The sequence below is a fragment of the Sinohyriopsis cumingii genome, chromosome 2 (assembly GCF_028554795.1).
Source record: "Sinohyriopsis cumingii isolate HCF-2022 chromosome 2, ASM2855479v2, whole genome shotgun sequence".
NCBI classification, from domain to species: domain Eukaryota; kingdom Metazoa; phylum Mollusca; class Bivalvia; order Unionida; family Unionidae; genus Sinohyriopsis; species Sinohyriopsis cumingii.
In genome coordinates, this window is record NC_142962.1 from 53,779,024 (window position 1) to 53,789,872 (window position 10,849).

General features: G+C 36.5%; 1 long non-coding RNA gene across 1 annotated transcript; it reads left to right on the plus strand.

Annotated features, from left to right (window-relative positions):
* The first annotated feature begins 1,033 nt into the window (after positions 1–1,033).
* Positions 1,034–6,321, plus strand: LOC149804876 (uncharacterized). The gene is made up of 2 exons (XR_016416886.1): positions 1,034–4,455; positions 5,184–6,321. It is a non-coding gene; the product is annotated as an uncharacterized LOC149804876 (long non-coding RNA).
* Positions 6,322–10,849: the final 4,528 nt, after the last annotated feature.

Below are 10,849 nucleotides of genomic sequence, written 5' to 3' on the forward strand. Positions count from 1 at the left end.
TAGAGGTACCTATGGTGGTATGCGTGATTTCACAAAACTGCAGACAACTGAGTTTGGATCATTTGTTTTAATTTAAATGACGCATCATATGTTAACTTTCTCCAAGTTTATGATTTTATCATGTATTTTACAGACTTTAAAACATGATAGTAATAATAATAATAATAATAATAATGAGGACTTTGTATAGCGCCTAACCTTTAGAAGCTCTAAGCGCTTTATAACATTAGGCAACTTTTATAAGATAAAGAACATATATAATGATATGATTACAAAAACAAACACCATGAAATTAGAAAACATAAAAAACATGCTGGAAATATTTATGGTAGGAAACATTATTAGGTCTTTAAGTTTGTTCTTGCAGTCGAAATAAGTGAGGTTTGAGAGCACGCTTGAATGGGATCACTGTGTCTTTGTGTCTAAGATCAATGGGCAATTTATTCCACGTTTCTGGGCCCTGGTATGCAAAAGAACGCTGCCCATATGACTTTATTTTAATAGTGGGAATAATGGATATACGATTGTCAGAAGAGGAGCGTAAGTATCTTGCTGGTGTGTATACATGGGCGACGTCGGATAGGTATGTTGGACTGGAGTCCGTCAGTGAAACGTAGCACAGAGAACACATTTTGTGTTTGATTCTCGATCGAATGGATAGCCAGTATAGGGTACAGAGCAGCGGGGAGGTGTGCTCTGATCGTGGTACTCTAAGTACGATCCGAGCAGCTGTGTTTTGAACTTTTTGAAGTTTCTGGAGTAGATATTGAGACAGAACCAGACAGAACTGAGTTACAATAGTCCAGTTTTGAAAGTACTAATGAACACACAAGTGTTTTAGTGGCATCAACTGAAAGATATTTGTGAATGGAGCTGATGCTTCTCAGCTCAAGATATGCAGCCTTGCATATGTTCATGAAATGTTGGTGCAATATGAGAATACTGTCCAGAGTAACACCTAGGTTTCGTACTGATTGTGTGAATTTAATGTTGGTGTTGCTCATATTTATTGTTTGAGGTAAAGGATGTGAATGAGGAAGCCTTTGTGTTGTGATCAGAATGGCCTCAGTTTTATCATCATTCATATGCAGCTTGTTACATGTCATCCATGATTTCACATCAGAAATGCACCTCTCTACACCTTGGATGGTGGCATCAACTTCAGGTGGGTGGTTAGATTTGTATATTTGGGTGTCATAAACGTACACTTGGCGAGACACTGAATGATGATATATGACACTTGAGAGCGGCTGAGTGTACATAATGAAGAGAACAGGTCCAAGAACAGACCCCTGTGCAACAACACAACATAGATCAACTGGGCTGGGGTGTATTCCATTTGCAGACACAATTTGTGTCCTGTTGACCAAGTAGAACTTCAACCACAGTAAGGCTGTATCATGAATGCCAAATACATGCTGGAGACGGTGAAGTAATATATCATGGTCTATTGTGCCAAATGATGCAGACAAATCATGAGGGTGAGGACTGTAAACTCTCCGCTATCCAAAGCAGAGAGAATGTCATTAACTACTTTTTGAAGAGTAGTTTCAGTACTGTAGCAAGGGCGATATGCAGATTGTACATTGTAAAAAGACTGTTTGAATTCAGATGAGATACAAGCTGGGATAGAACAACCTTTTCTAAGATTTTTGATATGAATGGGAGATTAGAAACTGGGCGGTAGTTCTTTAAATCGTTATGGGCTCGTTGGTTTCTTCAGCAGCGGCTTTACAATGGCAGTTTTGAAAATATTTGGGAATTCCCCTGATGAGAGAGAGGTATTAATAACATCAGTTAGTGAATGCAATACTGGATCTAAGCACTCAAGCAGCAGTGATGTTGGCATTGGATCAAGTTCACATGACTTTGGTGCATTCTTCAACATGATTGTACTTACGAAATCCATAAAGACAGGTTCAAATGCTGCTAATGGTTGCCGCTCAGATTCTGTATCCCAACTGTATGGTGCGTCGAGTCAATTGAAATCGTGGTGTCAAGCTTATATCTAATGGTTTGTACTTTGTCACGGAAGAAATTTGCGAACATGTCCGGCAGGTCGACTGGAGAGAAGGTAGTTGTAAGTGGTGTAGATTTGTTCCTTGACATTAGCTTGTTAGTAATCTCGAAGAGCTCTTTGCAGCTGGAACTTTTCATGATCTTAATAGTGTAGCTGGTTGATTTCGCTGCATGGACTATATTTGTGACACTCATCTTAGCGACTTTATAGATTTTCTTTCGAATAGTGAGTCTGGTGGAAAGCCAACGCCTCTCAACTTTATCGCGGTCTCTTTTAGCAGTGCGAAGCTGGTCCCTAACACTGCTATGCCATGGAGAACACTTTTGAATTGCTACTCGGCACTTGGTAGCTGGTGCATGTTTGTCGAGCAATGAACGCCGGAAGTTATCGAGTTGTTCTGCTGTAGGAGGTAAGCAAGTTGTTAGGTCTTCTTGGATGTCACGCATTAGTTTGGTTCTGTTTATCATACGGAGATTTCTCTTAGTAGCAGATAAAGGTTGAGGGTCAGGGACTGATACGTCAAGATGGCATATAATGCTGAGGTGATCTGATTCAATTTCATGGGATACCAGGGAGAACCGTAGAATGTTATAATCAGGTCTATGCAGAACCAGTCTAAAATGTGACCATGTTTATGGGTGGGTTGGTTAACTGACTGTTTGAGGTTGAAAACATTAATGAAATCTAGGAGTTTTAATGTATTTGGGTTTCCGGGACAGTCCAAGTGAAAGTTGAAATCTCCAAGAATAATCAGTTGCCACCTATCGAATTTCCATACTCCAGGAGATTTGGAAACTGCTCCAAAAAGAGAGAGTCAGTCAGTTTTTTTATCTACTAGGAGTAGGGCAGTTTAGGCAGAAAAAATGGACTGACCTTTGCTCCAGTGTGAGTCTGGTTTGGACTTGTTCAAACGATGTGTGGTCGAAATAGAATGTTGTAGTGTGGTTAAGACGTTTGATCATGGAGTTCTTTGTGATGACAGCAATTCCACCTCCACGAGAGTTACGGGGGAACGACTTGATGGAGTAACCAGTGGCTGTTAGATCCACACACTTGGGTTCATCACCTGATGTTTTTAGCCATGTTTCTGTCAGGAAAAAGACGTCGATATTCTGGTCGTTGATAAAATTAACTATTTCTGTGCGCTTTTGCGGTGGTCCTACTGATTGGGCATTGAATAATGCAATAGGCAGAGTTATCTCTTGGATAGTTGACACAAGGTTGACGAATTAATAGGGATTTGAATTAGGTTATCTAAATTAACGGTCGAATTTTTAAATTGTTGAGTTGGAAAGGGCATAAGGGAGATAACTGGAATTCTTCTTCCTGTTCTACGCCGGCCAGCTTTGAAACAACGTTTCTTTTTCGCTTACATTTACATTTAAGTAATGATAAATGTAGTCCCAGTTCATTTAGTCTAGAACACAATGTAGTGTGGAGAGCCAGGGAGTGATCATTTAAAGCCATTAATGAGTGTCCATCGTAACATAAACGGGTTGATTGGCGAGTATCGCGTGATGGTGGTTTGTTCAAAAACGAAGGAAGTTGTAGCAGTGGAGCAAAACAGCTGAGAAAAAGTCTAATTGTTCTCGTTTCCAAAACAAGGAGATGAAGAAACCCATACAAACTGAACAGCCAATACATAATGAACACAATAACGAAAACAGGCAACAAGCACAAATATCATGAAAACAGCACAAGAAACGGAACAGCTGCTTCAAGCCGGTTAAGCGATAGCGGCCATCTTGAATGATCTGCATAACGGCGCAAGAGAGTGCATCCGTACTTTCTTCGACAAGGAATTTCTAAGTAAAACTCCTCATTTTAAACAATACATTACGGAACTTTCTCTATATAGTCTGCGCGAAAAGGATACGTTTTAACCAAAACTAAAAATGCGGTTTCAAACATAGCATAATCGTTTGGGTTGTCAATATGGCTCTTAGCATGAAAGCTAGGTCATCCGCCACAGTGATTGGAAAGTGTAACAAAATATCTTGTGCTCGAATCTCGTGCAGAAACATACTTTATTGCACCCGACATTTCTAAACTGTCAAAATCGCATTTAACGTGGGGAAAGCGGTTTACATGCAAAAATCGCGATTAGTGTTTTGGTTTCTTGCATTTTGATATTTAAATATAACATATACAGAATATTACGTTTGCTCAGCCCCAGTTAGTGTCTTAGAGGGGAGACGGAAGTAAGACTAGCAGAGCAGTCGGGGTCGACAAGTCTAGTGGGTGGAAACAGTCGATGTGGAGAAAAAGGAGAAGGAATTTGGAGAAAGTCGCGATGAAAAGGAAAAGGGATTGGAAGAATAGGAGAGAAGAATACACAGATGAGTAGAATACAAGGACAGGTGTGAAGCTATCTAGCAGTACTAATCAGTGATGCAATAGGCTATCAAAGGGTCGAGCGGAAGGAGAGTACTTGGGTAATTTTAATCGTTTGACTATTGAATTGTCTTTAAATTTGTATTCGTTGAATTTCACTTTTTTGCATATTCAATCATTTAACCATCAGCATTGCTGACTAGAGGGTCGGAGCTTTACATCTATCTTTCACTAATTTAACTTCCAAACAAACTAGAGCCTGGGTGGGACGTCTATAATGATTTAAATATAATATTGGGAGCACCCCATCTCAACCATAATACACCTAACACATTGGTGGCATAACAATCCGTCCCGTCACACGGAAAATAATGTTATCAGAGCCTAATAGTTGGTTCCCAGCTAGAGCATAAGACCTTTCATAGTTGGTACGCTTCAGTGTGACACTCAACCCAGGAGATTTATCAGTTTTATCGAGGTCGATTTCGTATGAAACAGTGTCTTATTCTAAGCAATATTTAATATAACTTTCTTTAGTTCATACAACTACAGAAGAAAAGAATGAAAAGAGAATGAATGGATTTTGACTTGTCGTCATTTAATAAAAAGGTGTGTGCGACTGCATGAATATATACAGCCGAATCCAAAGCAAATAGATACAAAAGTTCTAACAGCTCATAACACATTCATCGAATTATATTACAAATGTTAACTTATTATGTAACAGCTTTCCTGCGGTTATTGATATTTGTTTATTTCATAATTGGGTGCCTCGTGCAGATGGCATGTTACGGATTTCAAGTAATTATTTTTTTTTATCATTGAATAGGATTATTCGACTGTGTGAAAGTATTGGTCTAAATACAAACGACGTGCGCCAAATCATGCAGCAGATGGCCAAGGAACAGAGGAATATCTCTAGCAAAATGTTTCAACTTGTCAAACCCATATATCTGTTGTTAGGTTATTTCATAATTTTGTTGGCGACATGAAACCAATAAATGAACTGGGTTTTGTATATGTCAAGGAAATTTCGTTTTTTACTAGAGACCTAATAATGCATGGGTATATTTTGTATCATTAAAGAGTACCAAATGTTAATGTTTGGATTTAATGGTTTTGATACCCTGAATAATATGCAATATGGCATGAGAGGCTGGCATACTCTGCCAAATATATACTCACTTATAACACTGCATATGTGTCTTAGTCCACGTCCATATATCCAATGTGTGCTTAATTTGAATTCGTAATTGCATATTGTATTGATCACGTTCAAACAACATATTAGCTAATTTATGTTCATGATTGAAACTTCTTTTTCAGATAATTAAAGATATAAATAAGCCATTTATTTGGATTTTAGTTCTGAACCCAGTCTTGATAATGAACCTGTTTGCAATTTGGAGTAAGTTTCCACTGCTGGAGGTTGTATTTCGAGGTACGGCAGCAGGTGGAGAGGTATTGCTAAATAGATCAAGAAAGAAGGTATTGCGATATAGAATCGTAATAGAATCCTGGAGATGTATATAAGATCAGAAGTGAGAAGAAAAAAATTCATATTCCTATTCCTGTTATTGTTCTTATTTTAATTTTAGTCTGCATTTGCATTTAATGATGTGTATAACTTTAGTTTGATAAGAATTGTTTATTTTAATTATTTATTCGAATTACAAAGTACTCATCTAGCTGTCTAGACCAAAACAACATTTTGGTTTTTTTCGGAATTCACTTAAATACGTTCTTCACAATGCCATTGTGATACATTGAGACGGTAGTCAATTCAGCACAGTCAAGGATATTGACAATTAAGCACAGTCAAGACCAATAGATCATCAGTACAATCAAGACTTTAAATTTATTCGGAATTTATTCGGAACACTATTCGTTTTGATTGGCGAGGAACTTTCATGATTATTTTGGATCTAGTTCACAATACTTTAAGTATCTCTAAAATATTCACTCTATGACTTAGAAACTTCAACTTTTTGCTACGTTCTTTCTGTTACTTAGTTTAAGACTATAGACTCATAACAGTATTTCAGTAAAAACAAATACATTCTTACCTCTTCTCTGAAAAGAAATGAAAAATAGCACTCCATCTTTATATTTATTACATATCTACTCTTTGACGTTTTCTATTTCCCTTAGTAAACAACGAATGTTTCACACCTTTTCTTATCCATGTTTCATTTGATTATCTTCCTCCCCCATCCGGCCTACCATTCGGTTGAACACGTGCATGTGTTGTTTAATTGGTTTTGACTGAGTCGTGTGCCTTGGTTATATGCATTGTAAAATTTTTGGCATATTGTCGCTTCCAACTAATTCTTAATCTTTAGCTTTTCTGTGTTCTTTTTAATGTGTTTCCCTTTAAATCTTGGAAGAGAGCTATGACGCCATTAGAAATACGTCTTAAAAAATAATATGGAAATTTTCAATTTTAATCTACGCGATTAGAAATCTGTTGTGGCTGGGGGTCAATAATGACACTTGGGGGTCGTACGACTATTCCTGTTAAACGAATCTATAGATTTAACATATGAATGTGTGCTTATGAAATGAAACGTGTTTATAGAGTCACATGTTAACAATGTTACAAGTGGCTGACTTCAACTGAAGGGACTTAGTACAAGTGTTCGAGTTGACCGCAGTAGGCATCCCTGTATACATGCATGGAAATCCGATGTTAAATGGTCCATAAGATTAACATGAGCAATGCGTTTATAGGGTCACATTTTACCATATAAATACTTTTGACACCCTACAAACTACTGACCCCAAAAAATACTTTTGATTCTATAAACACTTTTGACCCTAACAATTCGTTCATACGTTTAATATGGGTGCGCCACTTGGGAGTCAGGAGTTTACAGTGTTTCAATTGGATAAACTCATAATGGTACACATAATATTTAGCACCCAGTTTGTACGATAACCTATCGCATAATGACTATATTCTTATATCCCAGATTTATATATAAAGCATTACCTAGATTATGTTGCCGTTGTTGGAAAATTTGCATCATTGTAATGATGATATAAGTAGCTATGATCATGGAAACCAACTTACAATAACTCTAAAATAGATGTGACTCAAATTAATGCAAAAATTACGAAATTGCTACAGAATTTAAAGGAGACAGAAAAATATCCTTGAACATTAGACAAAATTGGCTTCGACCAAACGTGGTACTAAAACTATGAAAACGTCAGGGACCCAAGTGAGCATCTATGTAGCATTAATATTCAAATCGTCAAGACAAAATAAACAACAAAATTCCGAAATAGCACCGGACTTTAACGGAGAATGGACTTTATCCGGAATCGTTTCTTTCTTTAAAAACTGACCAAGACTAAAAGTAGCACTAATATCCAGATTTTATACTGGACTTTTAAAAATATCAATAAGTCTGTTTAAGCCAGGACTGAAAGTATTACTAAAATTCCTAAGCTAAATAACCTTTAGCGGTTATTGAAAAATTGTCCTCAAAAATTATAAATGAGGTGGAGACAAAAAGTAAAACTTCATTTCTAATCCAGCATACCACATGTACAATTCAGCATCCGTTTTTACATGACGAAGCACCCATCTAATTATAATTATCCATGCATACCATATGTACTATCTAACGCAACATTTTAACAAATATCCAGCACCTACGATTTGATTACAATCATACACATCACATACATTATCCAGTACACTTTTACAAGTGTTCAAACACTGATAGGGGTTTACGTGCATTGATCCCGTGAATAACTATTAAACATACTAAAATATACTTTCCAACGCGCTTTGTGTAGTGTCCACGCACTTACTATAAGAAGAAACAAGTAGCGTTTGAAGACAGGAAATTATATCGCACTCATATACTTTCCAACACACCACATATATCATCCAACACCCATACAGTCTTAAACGCCTTGTGTAGTGTTCCCACACCAACTATCAGACGAAATGTGTATTGTGTAAAGCAAGAAGAGAAAATCTACTATTGACTATCCTATATATGCTATCAAAAATCCCTTTACCCCAACATGTTTGAGTGTGTAAATGAGATAGTGCGAGTGTGTTTAAGTCACTGGATAACATTGTCAAGGCAAAGCAACATTTACGTTTTCTTTAGCATCAGCCCTTTTCTGAATCACAATGAAAATTTCACAAGTCATCATATAAGTCCATTTTCTTCTTTCACTTACGGTCTCACATTTTGAATTTCGTCATCGGCAGGAGTTTTTCGTCGCCTTCTGTTTCTTCTCTTGGTCTGGATTTCTTGCATTTCTTGACGGGGATGTGTTCTTCTGATTTTGAAGACCTCTTCTCCTCTTCCTTTTCCTTCATTTGTTTGTTCTCTTTTATCTCAGGACATTCAGAAGACCCGTGAACTTTCTCCAAACAATGATAACAGGTATTGTTGCCTTTGTCTCTTTTTTCTGCCATATGTTCTTTGCTTTGATGATGTGGTCATTCTTAAGCTCATTATCCTTGCTCCTAACAGATTATCTCGTAAGGACGAGAAGAACAATGTTTTCTCTAAAGAATACTTACGAATGATTCTCACTAAATTACCGATGGTAACAGCGGTCTGTTGTGCTTAATCTGGAACAAGGAAAGCAAGCTGTGTTGACTCTTCCGTCTTCACCAACTTCACCGTTTGACAGCTGAATGAATTTACTTAGGGTAAGATAAGTGTCCCATCTACAGTGACCCGCTGGGCATAAAACTTAGTAAAATCAAATTTCGCAATCAAGATGAAAGGATTTCAGTGAGAAAAAAACGAAAATGAGAGGCAATGACATGTCATGTTGCCCCACACACGAGCATTAAATCAAATTCATGCTAGAGATTTGAAAGACGACATGAATACGCCTGAATCAACGCTCTCCATGTCTGCCACAAAACCCAAGTAGTGTAGATTTACCACAAAATAAAGTAATTTTGCAGTTCCTGAAAATCAATACAACATTTAAGAAACGCAAAAGCCCGCTTCCAAAAAACTTAGAACGAAGGCTTACACCTAAACCAATGCATTTAAACATTTTAGGTAGTGTCCGAAAAATAGTCAAATTAAATTTTGCAATAAACATGAAACGATCAAATATTTAAAACGAGAAATAAGAAACCAAACAACGACGAAGATCCGTGTCACAAAACACTCTCCAAAAGTGTTGGCAGAAGTTCATGCTTGTAATCTTGAAGAAGACACGATGTTCCCATATTCAACGCAATCTACATCCACTACAGAATGAGATCGAGTGGGTTAGAGAGAAAATGTTCATAAAGTTACCACAAATAATATGTAAGTAAGTGAAAGCTAACACACTCACACTCACACAATCACACTATGGCGTCCAACATTAAAATGAAAGAGCGCATCTAGTGGAATCAGCTGTTTTAAAAGTACTTGGTAATCCGCTAATTTTTCAAAAATGTCATCAAGATTCTTCAATGGAAATTAGCGCAACTCTGATGTCTTTACAGTTGATCAATATATGACTATTTTCAAAGTACTTAGTCTTCTTAAAACATTCCAATACCGATTATAATAAAGTCTATGCCTTTGTTGATGCTGTTCTTCTTTGTGTTTCATTTGAAATCGTACAAAGTAGTCGAAAATTGCGTTTTCGCAGTTCAGGAGATAGACTCAATGTTTCCCTTCAAACCACCCGTTTACGAGAATATAATCATTTCCAAACTAATCAGCTTGTCTATATAATTTACATATAAAATGTTAAGAGCTCTATATGGTAAATAATACAATATTTCAATTTTGAAAAAGTAAATTTTCAAACCACACTAATCTGATACATTTTTGTTATTGATACATATTACCCACAAGTTCTAGTCTAGTATATCCTAATATCAAACGGTTTTCGTAAGATATAAACGAAACGTGTGTCTCACTTGTAATAAAACATTTTTATGCATAATAAATATCTATATTATAATCGTTAACCAAGATAAATAAAGAATAGGCTTGCGAAAACAATAGTTCATAAAACTTGACTGCGAAAATCCGAATTCCAGTACGTAGGTAATATATACGAATTATGTATCACTAGTAAATTTAAAAGATGAGAATATACCATTGAGACTCTAATAATTGGTTTTGGTCTCTATGACCTCCTATAATGGTAAAGATATCATATGTTTAACAGTATGGCTCTGGAGCTGAAGATTCAATATTAAAAATACATGCTTACTGTCCAATATGATCATACAACAAACACCATCAACGTATGTACTATCCACAATTTACACATGAAAGGGATAGGAATATTCACAAAATATATTTACAAAAATATAACGTTACACAAGAGCTTAGGAAGTAAACTAAAAGTTCAGTTAGATCACACACACACACATGCAAGCATGCAAGGATTGACATGATCAGTCATAGTATACCCACAAAGATATGCACACACTATCAGACGAGATACATAAGTGTGGTTTCAAATTCGGTGCTTTTGAGGAGGTCGACCAGTTTGTTT